This window comes from Anabrus simplex, chromosome 1 (assembly GCF_040414725.1).
Source record: "Anabrus simplex isolate iqAnaSimp1 chromosome 1, ASM4041472v1, whole genome shotgun sequence".
Taxonomy (NCBI): Eukaryota; Metazoa; Arthropoda; class Insecta; order Orthoptera; family Tettigoniidae; genus Anabrus; species Anabrus simplex.
Genome location: NC_090265.1, coordinates 457,453,754 through 457,476,279, shown reverse-complemented (window position 1 = coordinate 457,476,279; position 22,526 = coordinate 457,453,754). Strand labels below are relative to the sequence as shown.

Sequence of the window (22,526 nt, the reverse complement as noted above, 5' to 3'; positions counted from 1 at the left end):
CCTAAGTTCGTTCACTATAGCACTTTTAATATTGGCTGCATTGTCCGAAACAGCTAGCAAAATAGCACTTTCCAGACCCCATGAACTGACACATTCTTTTATTTTATTAGCAAGGTTGACATTAGTGTGGCTACCCTCAATTAAAGTACAGTCAAGCAATACTGACACCAGTTCGAAGTTTTCATTTACGAAGTGGATTGTTATGGCTAAGAAGCTCTGATTATTTAGTGACGTCCAACAGTCTGTAGTCAAACACAGTTTTGTAACAGACTTCAAAATACTTCTGACATTTGTCACACACTCTTCATATAGTGCAGGAATCAATGTTTTCGAAATGGTTTTGCGGCTTGGTGGCTGATAATTTGAATTCAGTGCATGAGAATATGCTAGAAAACCTTCGTCTTCGACCACACTGAATGGTTGTAAGCCACAAACAAACAATTTCAGTAATGAATTATCAATATGATTTTTTTCTTTAGCGGTTAACTTCTTCGGAACAAATTTTGATACAGATTCCTGACGTAATGTTGTTCTGGGTGCTATGGGTCTGGGAACACTAGATAATGCGCAAGGTATCTCAGTTAAATGTTTTCCAGCAGACGAAGAGCAAGTAGGAATTTCATCAGGTGGAGTATCTGAACTTCTCCCTATTGAAGAAATAGGGGCAAGAGATGTTTGTTGCGAGTCATAGCTGTCTTCTTTACGGTGGGACACCTACAATAAACACACATACTAGGGATGTAACATTTTCAATACAAATGGCTCATCTGTATATTAAAAAAAAAATAACACCATTGATTAATGAACATATAGCTAAAAATTAAATTTACTTGATTCAGACTTACTGAGGGCGCCGCCACGGTTGGGTGTTTACCGGTTATGTGCTTTTTCAGATTCGATGTTGAAGTTTTGTACGAAAATTTATTCTTACACATTCTACACCGAGCGAAGTTATCGTCAGTGATATTATAGAACGTCCATATATCACTTGTTTTCCTCCTTTTCGTTGAAAGCTCCATTTTAATACCTCAATATTACCCACAACACTAACTAATAATAACCTCGGCAAATTAAAAAGTAACGGTTCATCAGCTGTAAAAACATAGGAACAAAAGTGTAGGTATTTTTTGTGAGTGCTCTCTATCGGATATTGGTGGCGATTCGATGTGACGGGCGAACATCTGGGTAGCAGGTATAAGGACTCCTCTCCTATTGGCTTCACGGTAACAATCACAGCTAAGCGGGCAGGTCGATTGCAAAGTTACTCTTATGCACGGCACTGTGACTCCATAAGGTGACAGACGGGCCTCTGTGTAGCAGATATAAGAACTTCTCTCCTATTGGCTGCACGGTAGCAATCACAGCTAAGCGGGAAGGTCGACTGCAAAGTTACTCTTGGGCACAGCACTGTGACTCCATAAGGTGACAGACGGACCTCTGTGTAGCAGATATAAGAACTCCTCTCCTATTGGCTGCACGGTAGCAATCACAGCTAAACCAGAACATCGACTGCAATTGGTCGGGCGGTAGCAGTCGTAGGCTCTCAGCTGCATGGTAGTGGCACTTTATCACGAGCGCTAGTAGCAGCGTCACACAATAATAGTTTTTAATGTTGCCACTCGAGTTCGTTGCTACGAGAATGTCTGCCTAATTCGGCACATTTTTAATAAAAATATGATTTAAATCAGTTTAATGTATGTTCTACAGGGACTGCAGTTATTCGTCGAACAAGACGAAAAAATTGTAAATCACAGATATTTTGCTCCATCAATCACATATTGTGATTGCTACTCTTTGGTATCTGTGAGTAAATAACAGTTCGTGATTGTGATGCACATCTCTAGTACCAACAACGTAAGGCAAGCTGATATAAGTACCAAAATGGCGGACAGTGCATAGACGCAGAATACGAGGCTCGTGGCGAACGTGGATTTAGCAGGTGAATATTCGTAGTGTGGCAGCTCAGAGTGTATAACATTATCTCTACCAGTGCAGTGGTTCTGAGTGAGTGTTAGTGAAGTGATTGGTGAAAGTAAAAGGCAAGAAATCCAATAAATTAATAATGCCACGCAAGGTGAAGCAAGTGCCAATGGAAGCCATAGTTAAGCAGGCCGTACAGGAAGCGCTGAGCAGCAAGGAGACACTTGGCACGCTTGCCAACCTTATCCAGGACCAGGTAACAAAGTCAGTTGTTGACCAATTAAAAGAAACTATCAATTTTAATACGAGTGTAATTGAAGAACTTAGGAGGGCTCTAGAGGAGCGGGACAAAACAATCAGTGATTTAAAAACTGAACTGCAGGATAAAACTGACTGTTTAGAACAGTATCAGAGAAGGCAGTGCCTACGTGTGTTCGGTATACCGGAAAATGCGGACGAGAACACTGACAATTCAGTTCTTGACATTGCGAAAGAAATCGGGGTCAGTCTTTCTGTGAATGACATTGATAGGTCTCACAGGGTTGGGAAAAACCAGAATGGGCGTCCGCGACCTATAATCGTCAAGTTTGTGTCATACCGTAAGAGGAACGCTATGTTCACGAACAAAAAGAAACTTAAGGGCACGAATAAAACCATCCGCGAGGACCTAACTCCAGCAAGACTCCGACTTCTTCAGGACGCGGTCGCAAAATTTACCGTCCAGAACGTATGGTCTAGAGATGGGATCATATACGTAAAACAAGGGAACCGTAAAATAGCCATAACTAATCGTTCAGATTTGAACAGTATTCGCTAGTCACGAGCAGACTCTGTGTAATATAAGGACCGCCATAGTTATTTTAGTTCACTTAAGTTAATTTTCCACATAGTCGTAGTGTTGATTTAGGTGCTAATCTTATAGTTGTAGTAGGTACTTCTTACTATCAGTTGTCATCATTTAACTTTCAAGTTGGCAACATTTAGCAACCAGGAAACAAATGTCTCTAATTTCAGTCTCCTTTCACCACTGTCCCAGGCAGGTCATTACCCCGTCGTGCCAGCCCCCTCGCAGAATACCGCTAACCGTCTCAAAGACATTCTTGCGCCCTACCCTACTTCTCTACAAATAGCACATGTCAATACACAGAGCATTGTCCCATATTTCTCAGAATTCTCCGAAATATTTTCAACCTGTAATCTGCATGCTATAATGATTTCAGAGTCATGGCTGCGTCAATCTATACCTTCAGCGCTGGTTAAAATGAGTGGATACACTTTAATTAGGAACGACAGAGAGGGAAAGCCTGGAGGCGGAGTCGGAATAGTTATACGCGATGATTTGAAATACAAGGTAATATTTAAATCGCCAAGTGAATATTCTCACAGAGCGGAGTTCTTGTTTGTAGAAATTGAAATTCGTGGTACGAAGTGTTTACTCGGTGTAGTGTACCGCCCACCGAAGACTGGAAACATCACAGATTTAGAAGAAGCGCTACAGGATTTAATATTCAGGTATGAACATATGATTTTAATGGGAGACTTCAACACTGACCTGAAAAATGAAACCACTGAGACTAGGAGACTAACATGCATGTTTGAATCAATTAATATGACAATTCTGCCCTTGCAACCCACACACCATGTTGCAACCTCGCACACACTCCTCGACCTAATCATTGCAAACAATAATGACCGTATATTGACACATGGACAGATGCCTGTGCCAGGCCTTTCCCGCCATGACATGATTTACGCTGCATACTCTTTAAAATGTCCAAAATACAGGCCTAAGATAATCAAATACAGGGATTTCAAAAATTTGAACGACGAAGCTCTCATTGAGGACGCTCTGAGCACACCATGGCACACAATTCAGTATATAAAGGACATTGACGACAAAGTATCTCATTTTAACGAACTTCTCTTAACTTTATACGACAGACATGCCCCATTACGTACTGCTCGAGTAAAGCGACCCTCTAACCCGTGGCTCAATCAAGAAATTCGTGATAAAATGAAAGATAGGGACTCAGCCTATAGCTACTATGTGAAACATCCAGCGCAGGAAAATTTTGAGAATTATAAAAAAACTTCGAAATAAAACCACGCAGATGATAAGAAACGCTAAAATACGCTACTCGTACGAAATTTTAAATACACATGACTCTGCTGTTGCATGGAAGACTCTCCGAGATATGGGTCTAAGTAAAACGAAGACAAAGGACAGTAACTGTAATGTACCTTTGGATGATCTGAATGAGTATTTTAGCTCAAGAAACGTCCAGACGAACGGAAATACCAAGAGAGCCACTATTGACAGAATATTTTCAAAGGGAAAGCATGGTGGTGAAACATTCTACTTCTCTCACGTGACTCCAGGTGATGTAAAGAGCGCCCTTAATGACATAAAATCAAAGTCTACTGGACACGACGGAATAAACCTGTCCCTTTTAAGAAGAATTCTAGACATCATTCTTCCTACAATAACGCATATTATTAACACCTCTCTTATGACGGGAATCTTTCCTGGGAACTTGAAAAATGCCATCATCCGACCCTTGCAGAAAAAGAGTACCCGCACAACCCTTGACGATTACCGCCCTATTAGTATTCTCCCTGTACTAGGAAAAGTACTGGAGAAACTAGTACACAAACAAATGACAGCCTATCTCTTACATCATAACTTACTCGACAGATATCAATCAGGGTTTAGATCGAACTACAGTACCAGCACAGCATTAGTAAAAGTAACTAACGACATTCAGCTAGCAATGGATAACGGACAAATGACAATTCTTATTCTTCTCGACCTTACAAAGGCATTTGATTGCGTAGATAAAGACATTTTACTAGCTAAATTAGAAATGATGAAATTTTCTAATAATGTATTATGCTGGGTACGTTCCTATCTCAGTGGACGTAAACAATATGTGTCAGTGGGAGACAATGTGTCTAGGTGGCGAAATACTGAGATGGGGGTAGCACAGGGTGGGGTGTTATCACCACTTCTGTTCTCCCTATACATGAATGACTTATCAGAACAACTGACGAACTGTAAATATCACTTATACGCTTACGATATCCAATTGTATATTCATACCAAGCCGAATGACATACAAGAAGCAACCATGAAATTAAACGAAGACTTATTTAACATTAACGAATGGACTAGTAGCCACTGCCTGAAAGTAAACCCATTAAAATCGCAAGCCATCATAATAGGATCTAGAAAAGCGCATGCCAAGTTAGAAAGCATCAACATACCGGTTGTCAAGATCAATGAAACACCTATAGCACTGAAAGACTCCGTTAAGAACCTTGGAATAATTTTTAATAAGTATTTAAGTTGGTCAGAGCACGTAACAAAAATTTGTCAACGTGTATTCGGTTCATTACACTCACTATACAAACTGAGAGATTTTCTACCTGTCAAAACCAGGAAACTGCTCATTCAAGGACTAATACTACCAATATTTGATTATGGTGATGTAGTCTATAATAACATAAGTTGTTCACTTGGTTCCAAACTTCAACGGGCGCATAATGCCTGCATTCGATTCATTCTAAATGTTCCGCTCCATTCCCAAATCAGCCCATTCCTCCATCAGCTGTCCTGGTTAAGATTATGTGATAGACGTAAGTAGCATTCTGTTTCTCTTCTTCAAAAAATACTGCGAACAGGTAAACCACATTATCTGAGAATAGATTTCAACTACCTCTCTCCCTCAGGCAGAACACCCTCAAGGTCATCAGTACAAACCCTGCTGTCCATCCCCACTCATCACAGTAGTACGTATAACAAGTCATTTGTACCGGAGACCATACGTTCCTGGAATTCTCTCCCGGCTGAAATTAGAGACATAAGCAACCTAAAGCTATTCAGAAGAATGTGCTGGAAATTTTACCTACACTCAGATTGATTTACTCTTAGAAGTACCCTGAAATTTTAGATTATTAAGTTAAATGAATAAAATGTCAATGTAAGGTTAGAAACATTATAGTTTATATTTTTCGAGATATAGCTTTAATAATAGTAAATATTATAAATTAATTTTAAATTGTTAAAATGATTTTTATGATGCTTTGCATTTCATACAAATTACATTTCACATTAACTTTAAATTATAATTAACTTATTTTTTAAGTAGTTATAATGTTCAGTATATTATGTTTATGCAGGTGCATAATTATATGGTTTGGCATAATAGCAGGCTTCATAGCCTGAGCCCCGCCATGTACAGAAAGACATTAATAAATAAATAAATAAATAAATAAATAGTTGGGTATGTGTGGGATCTGGTACATGCACCACGGGTGAAGTTTAAGGAAGCGGAGATTGTTGTTAGTGGAATAATGTGTAAGAGGGATACTGACTGGAGGATGATTGGGGATTTAAACGAGATTATGAAGTGGGTGTGTGGGAAACTGGGAGTGAAATATCTAGATCCTAGTGGGTGGGTAGGAGATAGAGGCCTGCGCTCAGATGGCCTTAACTTAAACCGCAGTGGTACGTATAAGTTAGGAAATTTGTTTGGAAGGGTAATAGGGAGGTACATTCAGGGAAACGGAGTTGTCTTGGGAGCGGTGATTAGGGTACAGAGATCTGGAAGTCAAGTAGGGATGGCATAAAAATTTTAGAATTGAACTGTAGAATTATTGTAAAGAACGGAATAGAATTGAGTAATTTAATAGATATATATTTACCAGATATTGTAATAGGAGTTGAATCGTGGCTGAGAAATGATATAATGGATGCAGAAATTTTCTCACGGAACTGGAGAATGTATCGTAGAGATAGGATAGGAATGGTGGGAGGGGGAGTATTCATTCTGGTGAAAGAAGAATTTGTAAGCTACGACAAAGTTAAAGATGAGAAACATGAAATTCTAGGTGTAAGGCTCATTTCTGAAGATAGTAGGCAACTTGATGTCTTTTGGAGTGTACAGACCGGGAAAGGGTAGCGCTGACACAGATTCATAGTTATTTAATAAGATAATCAGCTATGTGGGAAACGACATGGAAAGAAATGTGATTGTAGCGGGAGATCTGAATTTACCAAATGTCAATTGGGAAGGAAATGTGAACGACAGGAAGCATGACCAACACATGGCAAGTAAGCTAATATGGGAAGGACAGCTGATTCAGAAAGCGATGGAACCAACTAGAGGGGAAAATATCCTGGATGTGGTGCTGATAAAACCAGATGAGCTCTATAGAGAAACCGAAGTAATACATGGCATTAGTGATCATGAAGCTGTTTTTGTCGTAATAAAAATAAATATGATAGAAAGGAAGGTCTTAAAAGTAGGACTATTAGGCAGTACCATATGGCTGATAAAGCAGGCATGAGGCAGTTTCTAAAAAGTAACTATGATCGGTGAAAAACGGTAAGTAAAAATGTAAACAGACTCTGGGATGGGTTTAAAGCAATTGTTGAGGAATGTGAAAACAGGTTTGTACCTTTAAAGGCGGTAAGGAATGGTAAAGACCCACCTTATTATAAAAGAGAAATAAAGAGACTAAGAAGGTGGTGCAAATAGGAAAGAAACAGAGTTAGATATGGCTGTGGAAGTAAGGAGAAATTGAAGGAACTTACTAGGAAATTGAATCTAGCAAAGAAGCCAGCTAAGCATAATATGATGGCAAGCATAATTGGCAGTCATACACATTTTAGTGAAAAATGGAAGGGTATATATAGATATTTTAAGACAGAAACAGGTTCCAAGAAGGACATTCTAGGAATAATTAATGAACAAGGAGAGTGTGTATGTGAGGATCTTCAAAAGGCAGAAGTATTCAGTCAGCAGTATGTAAAGATTGTTGGTTACAAGGATAATGTCCAGATAGAGGAGGAGACTAATGCTAAAGAAGTATCAAAATTTACATATGATAACAATGACATTTACAATAAAATACAAAAGTTGAAAACTAGAAAAGCGGCCTGAATTGATATCACAATGGGTTGGGATATAGTACCATATCTGAAGAAATTATTTGATTATTGTTTGGTTGAAGGAGCTATACCAGATGAATGGAGAGTCGCTATAGTAGCCCCTGTGTATAAAGGAAAGGGTGATAGACCTGAAGCCGAAAATTACAGGCCAGTAAATTTAACATGCATTGCATGTAAGGTATGGGAAGGCATTCTTTCTGATTATATTACACATGTTTGCGGAATTAATAACTGGTTCGATAGAAGGCAGTTCGGTTTTAGGAAAGGTTATTCCAGTGAAACTCAACTTGTAGGATTCCAGCAAGATATAGCAGAAATCTTGGATTCAGGAGGTCAAATGGACTGTACCGCGATTGACCTGTCTAAAGCATTTGATAGGGTGGATCATGGGAGACTACTGGCAGAAATGAGTACAATTGGACTAGACAAAAGAGTGACTGAATGGGTTGCTATATTTCTAGAGAATAGATTTCAGAGAATTAGAGTAGGCGAAGTTTTATCTGACCCTGTAATAATTAAGAGGGGAATTCCTCAAGGCAGTATTATTGGACCTTTGTGTTTTCTTATATAAATATAAATGATATGAGTAAACAAGTGGAATCAGAGGTCAGGCTTTTTGTGGATGATGTTATTCTGTATAGAATCATAAATAAGTTACAAGATTGTGAGCAACTGCAACATGACCTCAATAATGTTGTGAGATGAACAGCAGGCAATGGTATGTTGATAAACGGGGTTGGAATTCACGTTGTGAGTTTCACAAATAGGAAAAGTCCTCTCAGTTTTAATTACTGCATTTATGGGGTGAAAGTTCCTTTTGGGGATCATTGTAAGCATCTGTGTGTTAATATAAGGAAAGATCTTCATTGGGGTAATCACAAAAATGGGATTGTAAATGAAGGGTACAGATCTCTGCACATTGTTATGAGGGTGTTTAGGGGTCGTAGTAAGGATGTAAAGGATAGGGCATATAAATCTCTGGTCAGACCCCAACTAGAGTATAGTTCCAGTGCATGGGACCCTCACCAGGATTAACTGATTCAAGAACTGGGAAAAATCCAAAGAAAAGCAACTCGATTTGTTCTGGGTGATTTCCGACAAAACAGTAGCGTTACAAAAATGTTGCAAAGTGTGGGCTGGGAAGAACTGAGAGAAAGAAGACGAGCTGCTCCACTAAGTGGTATACTCCGAGCTGTCAGCGGAGAGATGGCGTGGCGTCTTTAAAAGTAGGAAAGATCACAATATGAAGATAAATTTGGAATTCAAGAGGACAAATTACGGCAAATATCCATTTATAGGAAGGGGAGTTAGTGATTGGAAAAACTTACCAAGGGAGATGTTTAATAAACTTCCAATTTCTTTGAAATAATTTAAGAAAAGGCTAGGAAAACAACATATAGGGAATCTGCCACCTGAACGACTGCCCTAAATGCAGATCAGTATTGATTGATAAACATTAGGAATATTTCCTGTATCCTGTTATTCTCTATTCATACCTACATAATACGTACCGACTAATATATACGGATATACGTAGGTCGAGTCATAAGTCATGGCAACTATTTTTCTTCTCGCGAACTGCAGATGACACGGAAAATCTAAGATATGCATTTGGAAACGTACGGTATGCACTTGCGTATGATGCCACTAGAAGACTAGATGGTGTATGTAAACAACAGTGTGGGTCAAAGCATGCCCCCAAGTTCAGTGTGTGAGTGGGAGCGTCACAAAATGGAAGTCAACAAGCAGGAGCAACGATCGTATATTAAAATGGCAGTTCTCCGCGGAAGAAATACACGCCAATGCCATGCAGAGCTGCGGGAAGTATTAGGTGTGCATGCCATGCCCTATAGAACAGTGGCGAGGTGGGTGGAGACGTTCAAACGGGGTAGGGTATCAACTGCCGATTTGCCTCGCCCAGGTCGTCCATTGTCCATGGACAAAGATGTACGCAAAGTTGAAACCTTGGGTGATTATTTCGAAGGTCTGTAACCAGTGGAGACCTGTCCTTTGTACGTAGTCTTGTGTATTTGCTGTCTATACCATATTAAAACAATTAATGTTTATCAATGGCCTGTGTTCTGTCACTTTCCTACGAGAATCTCCTGAAGTCAGAATTTGTCTTCAGGCACTATGCATAAGTACATGCCCTATATTACCAAATGCATATCGTACATTTTCCGTGTTGTCTCCTGTTCGCGAGAGAGAAAAAAAAAGTTGCCATGACTTATGACTAGACCCTCGTATATGTCCATATATGTATGTCCAACTCCTTGGCTGAATGGTCGGCGTTAAGGCCTTTGGTTCAGAAGGTCCCGAGTTCGATTCCCGGCAAGATCGGGGGTTTTAATCGCGTGTGATTATTTTTGGTTGTTTGTATTTGTTCCAACACTCTCCTCTTCATATTCAGACAACACACCACACTACCAACCACCATAGAAACACGCAATAGTGATTACGTCCCTTCAGATCAGGGTTGAAGTCATGAAGGGCATCCGGCCGTAAAACAGGGCCAAATCCAAATGTGTATCACAGTTCGCACCCGCTACCCCACGAGGTGTATAAGAAGCGGTTGAATCGGAAGAACAATAAGATTATTTGTTTGTTTGTAAGTATGTGGGTTTGTACCACATCTCCTAAACCACTGGAGCGAATTCAACCGAACTTGGTACACTTATGACCTAGTATCAGGAGACAAACCGCGTGGGGATAAGACACCCCCCTAAGGGAAGGGGACGAAAATAGTGTCGAATCCATAGTTTTGGGGGCCGTTGAGATGAAAAGTGATACCCCGGTTTTTGTTCAGCACCTTTGGCATAGGGTGTGAGAGTGAAAAAATAAAATGACCAGAATGACCGAGATTATGCACGTGTGTATTTGCCAGCATAGCTGTCAACTGAATTTGGTACAAATATTACCATCTGTAAAAATTGCTGTGGGGACAAGACACCCCTAAAACCCCTAAGGGACCGGGTGAAATATAAATATAACTAAAAGCGACCAATAATAGTGTCGAATCCATAGTTCTCAGAACTACTGGAGCGATCTGAACCGAACTTGGTACACTTATGATTTACTATCAGGAGACTAACCGCATGGGACTAAGACACCTCTAGCACCCATAGGTGTAGGAATGAGGGTGTGATATAATAATAATAATAATAATAATAATAATAATAATAATAATAATAATAATAATCGAAAATAGTGTCGATTCCGTAGTTTTCGGGGTCGCTGAGATAAGTAGTGACAATCATTATCTTTGGCATAGGGGCTGAGAAAGGGTAAAAAAAAAGTATCCAAAATGACCGAGATAATGGACGTATGCACCCTGTTCCAGCGTAGCTATCAACCAAAACTGATGCAAGTATGACTTAGGCCTACTGTCTGAAATACATACTTTGGGGGGTTAAGACACCCCCAAAAGCACTAGAGGAGGGGGTGAAATATAAATATAACTAAACACGACCAATGATAGTGTCGAATCCATAGTTTTCGGGACGACTGGAGCGATTTCAACCAAACTTGGTACCTACGTTATGGCTTCCTATCAGGAGAAAAACCGCGTGGTGATATGCCAACCTTAGCAACCCACTAGGGGTAGGGGTTGGAGGAGGTAAGATATAAAAATAATCGAAAATAGTGTCGAATCTATAGTTTCCGGGGTCGCTAAAATGAATAGTGACACTTTGGATGTCGTTTAAGTCCAAGTTAAGCCCCAATCGGCAGAGGAGGTGTGAAGATGTGAAGAAAAGAAAATGTCTAAAATGACGGAGTTTATGGATATTTGTGTGTATGTTCTCGGATAGCTGTCAACTAAACTGGGTACAAATATTAACTACTATGTATGTGAAAAAATACTGTGCAGGCTAGACACCCCTAGAACTTCTAGGGAAGGTGTGAAATATAATTACAACTAAAACCGACCGATATCAGTGTTAAATCCATAGTTTCCGGGACTAAGGAGTGATTTCAAACAAACTTGCTTCACTTATGACTTACTATCAGGAGATAAACATCATGGAGGTATGATAACCCTAGCACCACTAGGGTGGGGGTGGGAGGAAATAAGGTATAACAATAATTGAAAATTGTGTCAAAACCATAGTTTCGGGGGTCGCCGAGATGAATAGTGACACTCCGGATTTTTTAAAGTCCAAGTTCAGCCTCCTTTCGTATAGGGGGGTGAGAAAAGTGAAGAAGAATATTTCCAAACTGACCGAGATAATGGACGTAGGCCTATGTATGTTCCAGGGTAGCTATCAATCAAAATTGGTACAAGTATGACTACTATCTGGAAAAAATACTTTGGGGATTAAGACATCCCTAGAACCACTAGGGGAGGGGGCGAAATATAGATATAACTAAAAACGACCAATAAGAGTGTCGAATCCATAGTTTTCGGGATTACTGGAGCGATTTCAACCAAACTTGGTACACTTATGACTTACTATCAGGAGATAAAGGCCATGGGGGTATGACAAACTTAGCACCCCTAGAGCAGGGGTTGGAGGGGTTGAGATATAAAAGTAATCGAAAATAGTATAGAATCCATAGTTTTCGGGGTTGCTGAAATGAATAATGACACTCCGAGAGTCGTTTAAGTCCATGTTAAACCGCCATCGGCATGGGGATGAGAAGGGGTGAAAAAGAAAATGACCAAAATGGTCGAATTTACGTGTGTTTCTTCCTGCATAGCTCTCATAAAAAATTGGTACATATCTGAAAAATTTAAAAAATGCTGTTGGGTGAAACATCCCTATCACTCCTAGGGGAGGGCGTGAAACATAAAAATAAACGAAAACGTCCGGTGTTAATGTCGAATCCATTGTTTACGAGGTCGCCGAGTTTGAACTGTGACACTCTGGATGCTGGTTAAGTACAAGTCATACTTCGGCCACAATCAGAATGGAGGTTGATAAGGGGAGAAAATGAATGTAAAAATAATTGAGATTATGGACGTATGAGGGAATGTTCCAGAATAGCTATCAACGAAACTTGATACACATATAACATTTCATCTGAGAAAAAAAAAATGTATGGAGATGAAACAACCCAACCCCCGTTAGGGGTGAGGAATGGGAGGGGATGATATCTAAAAATTATGGAAAATAACCGATATCAATGTCTAATCAATTGTTTACATGCCAGTGAGATGAATTATGACGCCCTGGATACCGGTTGAGTCTACGTTCAGCCTCCATTGAGACGGGGGACTGAGCGGAGCGACCGGTAAATAAATATACGTAGTTATCGCATTAGTTGTTTGTTAGAAACAAATACTTCCCAGCCAATTCGAGCTTCACAAGGACCAAGTTTTGCTAGAAAATTAAATAATCTACTACTTGAAATCAGACACATCTAAGTAAATTTAAAACTACGTAATACAGTAGATCGTAAAATACCAATCAACATCTCAAAAAGGAATTGTATAAAAATTCACTTCACACATAGCTAACTGGTAGTACAAATCTTAACATTCAGAAACTATCCGGGCAACGTCGGGTACTAAAGCTAGTGTCTGTCCGTTAGGTCATCAGCCCAGAGGCTGGTCGGATCCTCAAATAGCACCACCAAAGGTTATGCGGTTATAAGGAAACCCCAAAAACCAATGGCAGCACCAAAATGAGACGTACTAGGCAAGATGAGGAGTGAGGTAGCTTGCCATTGCTTTCCTCACTGGGTCAGAAAGTACTATTGCAGTACGACTGACCCTATGAACAGCACCTTTCATAACACTCAGATGCACTAGTCATGCTACTCAGCACTACCCATACCCCGGCAACTTCCATATTGTCACAGCCATGGATGTTGACTGGGACTTCGATGGAAGCTACACTTTACTCTGGCCTGTGCCAAGACATGGATGCAAAAGTACTGTATCCATCAAGAAATGACAGCAGGCAGCTAAAGCTAGTACCGGTATATAATTAATTTATTTAACTCACCTAAAGAGGGTAAAGAATTGGTGTAAACGTTAACTGCGTAGCACAAGTAGTACCGGTATGTGAATTTCTCTTATGATCCTTGGTATGTGATGTGCACTTCACAACGAATATCTAAACACCAAAGAGAATGACTCAACACTGGCGAACTCCAAAAGCAAGTCGCGCGAACGTCTGCAAACCGGTATTGTGTGAAGTGCTTCATTCTAGCGAGCGAACGTGTAAACCTCCACTGTCCGGTACCTTCCGCACTTTCTACGTTTACATTCTTATAGGTACCATACTAGACACGATACTAACATATCGAAGGTTTTCGGCGACGCAAGGATGGGACAGAGCTAGGATTGGGAGGGTAACGGCCGTGGCCGCAATTACGGTACAGCACCAGCGTTTGCCTGGTTTGAAAACGGGAAACCGTAGAAAACCGTCCTCAGCGCTACCGACGGTGGGATTCGAACCCACCATTTCCGGGATGAAAACTCACAGCTACGCGACCCTAACTGCACAGCCAACTCGCTCGGTGATAACTTCGTATAGCACTTTCATTGAACCTATCATGAAGGAAACAAGAGAATATAAGAAATGACAGGTACAGTGTATTTGAATCTGAACCCTGAGTAACCAGGAGTATCCTAGGTGATAAAGATGTTGATTCCCATAGGCAACCTGAAATGTTTGTTCCAATCTGGACCAACTCTAAGTCTAAAATTCCTAGTCAGCATGAGTGGAATTCAATGAAGAATCTTGCTGGTAATGAGACATCAGTGAATATTTAACAGTTCTAGGAACACAGGCAACTGTAATGATAATAGGGTCGCAATCAATATACCGATGGAACAGTGTTACAAAAAATTCATGCCACAGAACTTCTATTAATATAAATTCCTGAGAACTTTACATGCAGTCTTGACATCTCCAACTCAGTAAAACATTGCTCAAGAGACAGATTAATGTAAATTTCATACAGTTAAAAAAATAATGTAATGGTATTGAATGGAAACACGCTCACCTGAATCTCCTGCTTGCCAGGAAGCATCAACATCTCCACAGTCATAAGGTCCAAGTATCTTCATTTCCACACATATCAGTATAAGTGTCATACCCAGACGGACATCAAAACCAAATGATGCGCATGGAGTGTACCTATTGTGAGGCCATCGATGTCGCAGCATTACATCTAAGTGATAAAAGAATTAAGAGAATAGAAGAGCTACAGTAGACAGATTTCCAACAAGCTCATGTTCTGTTGAATATGCGGGGCAAGATACTGTTTGACTATTAAAACAGAGGTTTTAAATTCTCCCCTCACTAAATTTAATTCCTAATAGCTGTTCAGACACTAGCACGAAAGAACATTACAAGACCATTGGCTTGAATCACCTTAGACCGTCACTGAGGAGCTCAGATCTTCAGTAGACATACATATCCTATTTCCTGTATCTCCTAAGTGGAGCATAGGGCATCAATGGATTTTCACCACTGGACTATGTTCTGCACCCAGTCCTCCTTCCCTCCTTTCTCTATCCTTTGAGCTATTACATTCCTCTTAGAGGCATTCATTGGCACCTGCAAACTTGTGTGTTCCATTCCAGGCCTTGTCTTGCTATGTTGTCATTATTTCTCCATAGTGTATGCCCAAACCTCTTCTATTTCCTATGATGCATCTCAGTGTCAGTGGGTGTTCAATTGGTTCTTCTCCTCAGCACTTCATTGGAGATTACTTGTGGCCACCTTATCCTCAAGATATTCTTCAAACTTCTGTTCACAAATATTTGGAGTCTGCTAATCAGTTGCTTGTTTGCCTTGCAAATTTCATACCCATACAGCAGTACTGATTTACATTTGTATTAAAGATGTGTAGTTTGATACAGGTGTTAAGTTCCATTTTTTCCAGATTGGTTTCAGCTATACAAATGTTCCTATAGGCTTATGTCTTCTAATTCCTATAACCTATATCCTCAATCCTCCCTCAGTGGTGACCATACTTCCCAGGTAGCAAAACTTCTTGACTTGTTCGATATCTTGGTTTTCTCAAAATAATACTGACTTATTTCATTTATTATAGTGCATCTCCTTGGTTTTCACTCCATTGATCATCAATCCTATCTCTGATGCTTCAGTTTTTAAATCATTCAGCTCTGCTTCCATATCCTTTAGTCTGCTGGCCAGCAAACACAAGACATCTGTGATGTTCAAGTCTTCCAACCGCTCTGTCAGTGCCCACTGGATTCCTCTTCGACAATTCATTGGTTTCTTTATCATAATATCCAGCACCATAGAAAGTATAGGTGGCATCAAACATCCTGGCTTATCTCCTGTATTTACTAGGATGGGCTCAGACAAAATCTCCTGATGTAAAACTTGACATAAGTTGACATGAGTTATGTTTATAATTTCCTTTTGAATCAGTACTCTTAAATGGCTTTCCACATCTTCTTCCTCATTACACTATCAAACGCCTTTTTTAAAGTCAAAAAATAGCAGACACAATGAAGATTTCAGCTCCATGGATTGTTCTGTAGTCATGCGGATTGTTTGGTTCAGGTTAGATCATCAATAGGCCTCACTAAATTTAAGCAAAAGGGTCAAAAATTTTGAATCGATATCCTTGTTGTTGTTTTTTAAATTTATCCACTTGCAGCAAGTTTGCAGTTACTTAATGAACATCTCTTCAATTGTCTCAACAATTCATCAAGGCTATTGTTCACCCTAAGACAGATCACTGCAAAAAACCACACTCCCTGAGGGTGATAATTTCAACCTCGTTTACATAGTCAACTGATGCAGTTTGATTTACTCTCACACTAATTATGTTCCTTCTAGGAGACTCCTGTGTCCTTAGACTAGGTTTAAATTATAGTGATAAAAGAGTAAGAATTTTAGAACAACAACGCAATATTATGAACATTAACCTTCCATCATATCTAATTAATCAATCAATCAATACTGATCTGCATTTCGGGCAGTCGCCCAGGTGGCAGATTCCCTATCTGTTGTTTTCCTGGATCAGTCTGGTGGTATTTGAAGGTGCTCAAACACGTGAGCCTCGTGTCAGTAGATTTACTGACACGGAAAGGAACTCCTGCAGGACTAAATTCCGGAATCTCTTCATCTCCGAAAACCGTTAAAGTAGTTAGTGGGACATAAAAAGCAGAAACATTATTATTGTAGTTTTCCTAGCATTTTCTTAAACGATTTCAAAGAAATTTGAAATTTATTGAACATCTCCCTTGGTAAGTTATTCCAATCCCTAACTCCCCTTCCTATAAATGAATATTTGCCCCAATGTCCTCTTGAATTCCAACTTTATCTTCATATTGTGACCATTCCTACTTTTAAAGACGCCACTCAAATTTCTTTGCCTGCTAATGTCATTCCATGCCATCTCTCCACTGACAGCTCAGAACATACCACTTAATTGAAATAATAACAATAAGTTACCATACTTTATTAATTTGACCACCTAATCACTACTACAAATTTTGTGTTTGTTGAATTTCATTGACATGTTAATTAAAATGGTACATGTTTTGCCTTACATACAGGCATCATCAGCCATGGGTTTAACCTTGAAATAAGATCAGGCACCTGATTTACATATAAATAAAATAAAAATTTATAAAAAGCCTTGAAGAGACTTGAGAGAAAATTAACACATGGTAAGAGACTAGTATACAATATTGGTTTTAAAGGCTATACTATGAGTGAGAAGTTTAGATTGATGAAAGTATTTGCAATAGTGACTTTGGAAGACTACTATTATAAGTAAAATGAATAAAGCAACAATTTTATATAGACAAGTGGTAAAATTTCTATAAAATGATGTTGACTGACTAGCGGTTAAAACTAGAAAATAATGAGAAATGATGATCAAAATCGTATTTTTTAAAACATAATGTTGAATAAAATAATGTTGAAAGTTGGTCAAGTGACCTGTAATTATTTGAATGGAAATTCTAAGTTCTCATGGAGGGAATTAGATATTTTTCCACCAATAGAGCATATCAAAAATCAGATAAAAAATTAGATGTATGGCTTTTCAGGCGTTTGCTCTATTAACCAGCGTTTTGTCTTAGGTCTAACACTAGACTCAACAGAGTGGGATGTGTCAGACCCTACCCACTGACACTGGGGTGTATACAGGTGAACTGTCTGTCTGTCGAGAAGTTTTCATTCCCCACCCGGAAGGGTGGGGCGGGCCACCTAGAGGGTTACGCCTTCTCTCTGGCCAGGAGAGGTGATGGGGTTAGGGAGAAGTGACAGAAGAATAAGATGGGTGAGGGGCAGTGTGAAATATGAGATGATTTGGGCGGGCCTCTTGGCTAGGGAGATGTGATTGATTTACATGCAGAACCGATAGGTAGGGGGAAATAACTTTAGATGGAGGTTTACACCAGAGTGTCGCAAAGGAAGTTGCATGGAAAGGTAAGTTGGTGAAGTGTTGAAGCGATATGGTAAAGGACAACCCGCAACTCTACCCTCACCACCACCATCATCGAACTGCACCTGTGTCATCCGCGGCGTGGATTCACTCCTGCAAGAAGAAGTCATCGCCCAGGCACTCCGTATGGCAGGCACCCCTCTTCGACGAGTCTCCCGCATCTATCACGCCTCTGGACCTTCACGCCTCGTGCGACTTCACCTACCGACCCCTGTGGATGCACAACACCTCATCGCCATTGGACTACATCTTCAAGGCCACTACCGTCACGTTGAACCATCTCGCTCTCCTCCCCAAACTTCTACCCGACCTACCACGTCCCGTCGCCATCCCCAGCCCATTCCTTCTTGCCAAACATCTCGTCCGCCCAACTTCTTTACCGCACCATCGCCCCTCCTCCATTTCTTACTCACTTCTTTGTTCAACTTCTCTTCCCTCTTTCACATCCTCACCCTTCACCTCCCACCTCCAAATCTAGCATAAACTTTTTCTCTGTCTCATCTCAGTTGCACAGAATGTACCTTACTGCTTACACTATAAATTATGACTCTACCATTGTATCTTATTGTAAATAAAGCTCATACTATCTTTACACCCCCTTAGACCAGAGTACGCTCCCCCGCATCTCCTTTTCTATTTACACAACCTTTGCGACAATCCCTTAAAATTTCCGTGGTTTCCCATTTTCACACCAGGCAAATGCTGGGGCTGTACCTTAATTAAGGCCATGGCCACTTCCTTTCAACTCCTAAGCCTTTCCTATCCCATCATCGCCATAAGACCTATCTGTGTCGGTGCAACGTAAAGCCCCTAGCAAAAAAAAAAATCCCCTAAAATTTGCATTTCCGTAGCCCACCTTATTAAATTTCTCACATCGCCCTTCCCATCTCACTCATTCCTTATTTCCCACAATTCTATTCGCTTCCCTTGGCCCGAGTGAGCATGTTACGCTCTAAGAGGCCCGCCTAAGGGGCAGGGAATGAAAACAAGAAAAAAAAAGTTCACCTGGTTCATCGACGTCTTTCAAGTAGACTATACACAACTCATCGCAGAAGACTCTCCTGTTCTTTTTGATTGGCCGGGTGGCTACACACCTTAATTATCCGCTCGTGCCGAACCAACAAGCATATAGGCCGACTCCTCGTTGGATGTTAGCCGTCCTCATACCTCCGCCTACCATGCCTACAACCACCGTCACCACCACTACCATATACCATAGTGTCCTGTTATCACACTTACTCTTCCCATTCTCTCACTACTACTACATCGTCCTATCCATCGCTTGTTATGTCAAACTTCCTTTCCACGTCAATCCTCCCCGACCCCCATCACATCTACCGCCTGTCTATGCCAACCCCATCTGTATCGGCATCGACTATGTCGCCACTATCTTCAGCCACACCAGCAGCAGCCAGTCAACCTTCATTGCTGCCATCCACAGTGTCACCAGCAACAGCCCGTCATCCTCTGTTACCGCTATCAACAGTGTTACCACCATCTTCAACCGCACCTGCAGCAGCCGCCGACCGCCCAATGGCATCGACATCAACTCCACCCGCACTGTTCAGTTGCGTCGTTCGCTGCGTCAACCTCCTCATCTCGCCAGCAGAAGTTGACCATCAACTTCGTCGTCAAGGCATACCCATCTGGAGGGCGTTTTGCATCTTTAACACCCACGGCCCCACCTATCTAATCTGTCTCCAGCTCACCAGTACAGCAGCAGTTGACTACCTTGTCTCCCATGATGTCAATCTCTACAGCCGTCGCCATACTGTCGAACCTTCCCGTTCCCTTCCCCACGCTGGAAATCCTCAATCCACATCTCATTGTCACACCCGGCTCCATCCTCCTCCTTTTCACCGTACATAACATGTCCGTCCACTTACCCTCTTTGTTCATATCTCATTCCCCCCACCTATACTAGACCATCTACGACAACTCACAACTGTCCTTTTCCACATTGCTTCTGCACTACACCACCTTCTCCCCTCTCGCAACTTCCATCTCTGTACTCCTGTATAAATCCTCACTTTCTTTCATCTCCCCAGCCAAGCAAATTCCTAACATCTCCTCAACCAAGAGACCCTCATCACTTCTCCACCTAATATCAATTCGCATTATCCACCTCCTTCATTTCTCATACCTCCCAGATGTTTTCACTTCTCCCGGCCAAAGAGATCGCGTAACGGAATGAAAACTTCTCAAGAGACAGACAAACAGTTCACCTGCAGCATCCTTCACTGTCCGACTGTTTGCAACACCGAAAGCAGCCATGGAGGTTTATTGCTTCTTAGAAATTGTGGACTAGCCAGGTGGACGAACGCAAACCAGTGAGGTCTCACCTCAGGACGTGCCCATTGGTAGCACTGCACAATAGGAGAATCATCAGCAGCTTAGCCCTGATCCGTGTCTACTAAGTCTTTCTTATTTACGCCGCTCCAGGGTCTGAATTAAATCACAACCATGTACCCCTACAAGCCATATTCTCCTGCTAATACCACAGCTGCCACCTGCACCACCACCACTTCCATCTCCAGCTTCAGACAATTCGCCATAGACACCGCCGCCATAGCCTTCCATATGACTCTCCTGTCCAGCTATGCAGCTCCGAATTACTATGCACGCTTTCTACCAGCAAATCCAGCTACACATCTGGACAACACGCGAACTCAGTACCAGAGGATGACGCATCAACCAGCCCCCGAGGGAGTGCGTGCTCCGCATTGCCTGGCAGTGGACTCGGCACCTGCACCGCGGACGCCTATAGAACCCGCTACATCTCTTCTAATAGACACCACCATACAGCATATATCCCCATCTACTACCACCACTACCCCCACCACCCTCACCTCCTCTCGACTTGAATATTCCTCCACGTCTGGCACTAGACGACCCATCAACCATCTCCAATTTCTCCAGCAAACCCCTTCCAGCACACATGCATTTCTCCTCCTTAACCCTTCTCCAGAATTTCGGACACCTCAAGCCATCTTCTGCATGCTTCTTCGCTACAACATGCGCCGAGAGGACAGCGCTGATATCAGGAGGACTTCAAAAGGAATCATCATTCAAATCAATGGGGAAATAGCAGCACACCAACTCGCCACCACAATAGGATCAACTCTGTTTGGATCAACTATCCCTCTTCAACCCCTCTCACCACCACCCACTCCACCACCACCTTCACCACCACGTTATAATCTCCTAAGTTGCATCATCCGTGGTGTGGATCCTTCACTTTCAGAAGAGACAATTTTTGCCAAGCTCAGTGCGGAGGAAGTGCCTGCTCGGAAGGCCTTTCGCATCCGGAATGTGGAGGGTCCAACATTCCTGGTGTGGATTCTTCTGCCAACACCAGCCGACATGGACAGACTGCTTGCCAGTGGTGTATCGATACATCGCCACCATCACAAAGTCGAACCTTCTCGTGCACCACCTCCACAGTCAATCAGATGTGAAAGATGCCTCCTCTATAACAATCACACAACGGCCCAGTGCAAAGCAAATCATCCAATCTGCGGTCATTGCACTCAGCATCATGTCACCACCAAGTGCCCCAACACCCTACATCCCACCCGCCGTAACACTTGCGGGGGCAGCCATCCAGTCTATTCTCGCCGCTGTCGAGGACGTCCGACACCTCCCTCAAATCACCCAGAATTCATAACCCCGATTCGCACTATTGACCCACCAACCATGCCCACCGGTTCACTTCTTCCCCACCCTACAATTGAAGATCTTGTCCGATTTGTTACAATCTTCTTGCCAAATATCCATCCATACAATAGACACCTGGTTCTCACACACCTTCGCTAATCAGACCCTCAATCTCCATTTTCTCACTACCCATTCAGGCTTAAATACTCGTTTTAACTTCACACCCTTAGAAACTCTCATATGACCTCCTCTCAGTATCAAGAAATAGACAATAGCATCATATCTTAATGACGCATTGTAATGCACAAGATCCAGAATCACTTCAGAACAGCATGCTATTAGAACCCCTGAATTCTTGTATTGCAAACATCCTTATTCTTAGATGTATTTATAGCACAATATTTTTGTATAGCATTTGGCATAGGATGAAAAAAAAGAGGAAAAAAACAGGAAAAAACGAGAAAAATTACAAAAAACAAAAAACAAAAAAAGCACCCCTTATACTCTTTAAAATAATCTAATAATGAAAGTATTGTTTATGTTTATAAATTATTCTCTGTAACTTTTGGAAATGCACATTCAATAAAGCTCAGAAAAGAGGCCCAACCCC

At 41.3% G+C, this 22,526-nt stretch overlaps 1 protein-coding gene across 1 annotated transcript in view; it reads right to left on the bottom strand.

Annotated features, from left to right (window-relative positions):
- Positions 1 to 13,932, bottom strand: part of LOC136867309 (locustin) — a 62,430-nt gene extending 48,498 nt beyond the window's left edge. Inside the window, exon 1 of the mRNA XM_067144468.2 lies at positions 13,822 to 13,932. The gene's annotated coding sequence lies outside the window, so the exon portion shown is untranslated. The remainder of the gene's footprint in view (positions 1 to 13,821) is intronic.
- Between the last annotated feature and the right edge of the window lie 8,594 nt (positions 13,933 to 22,526).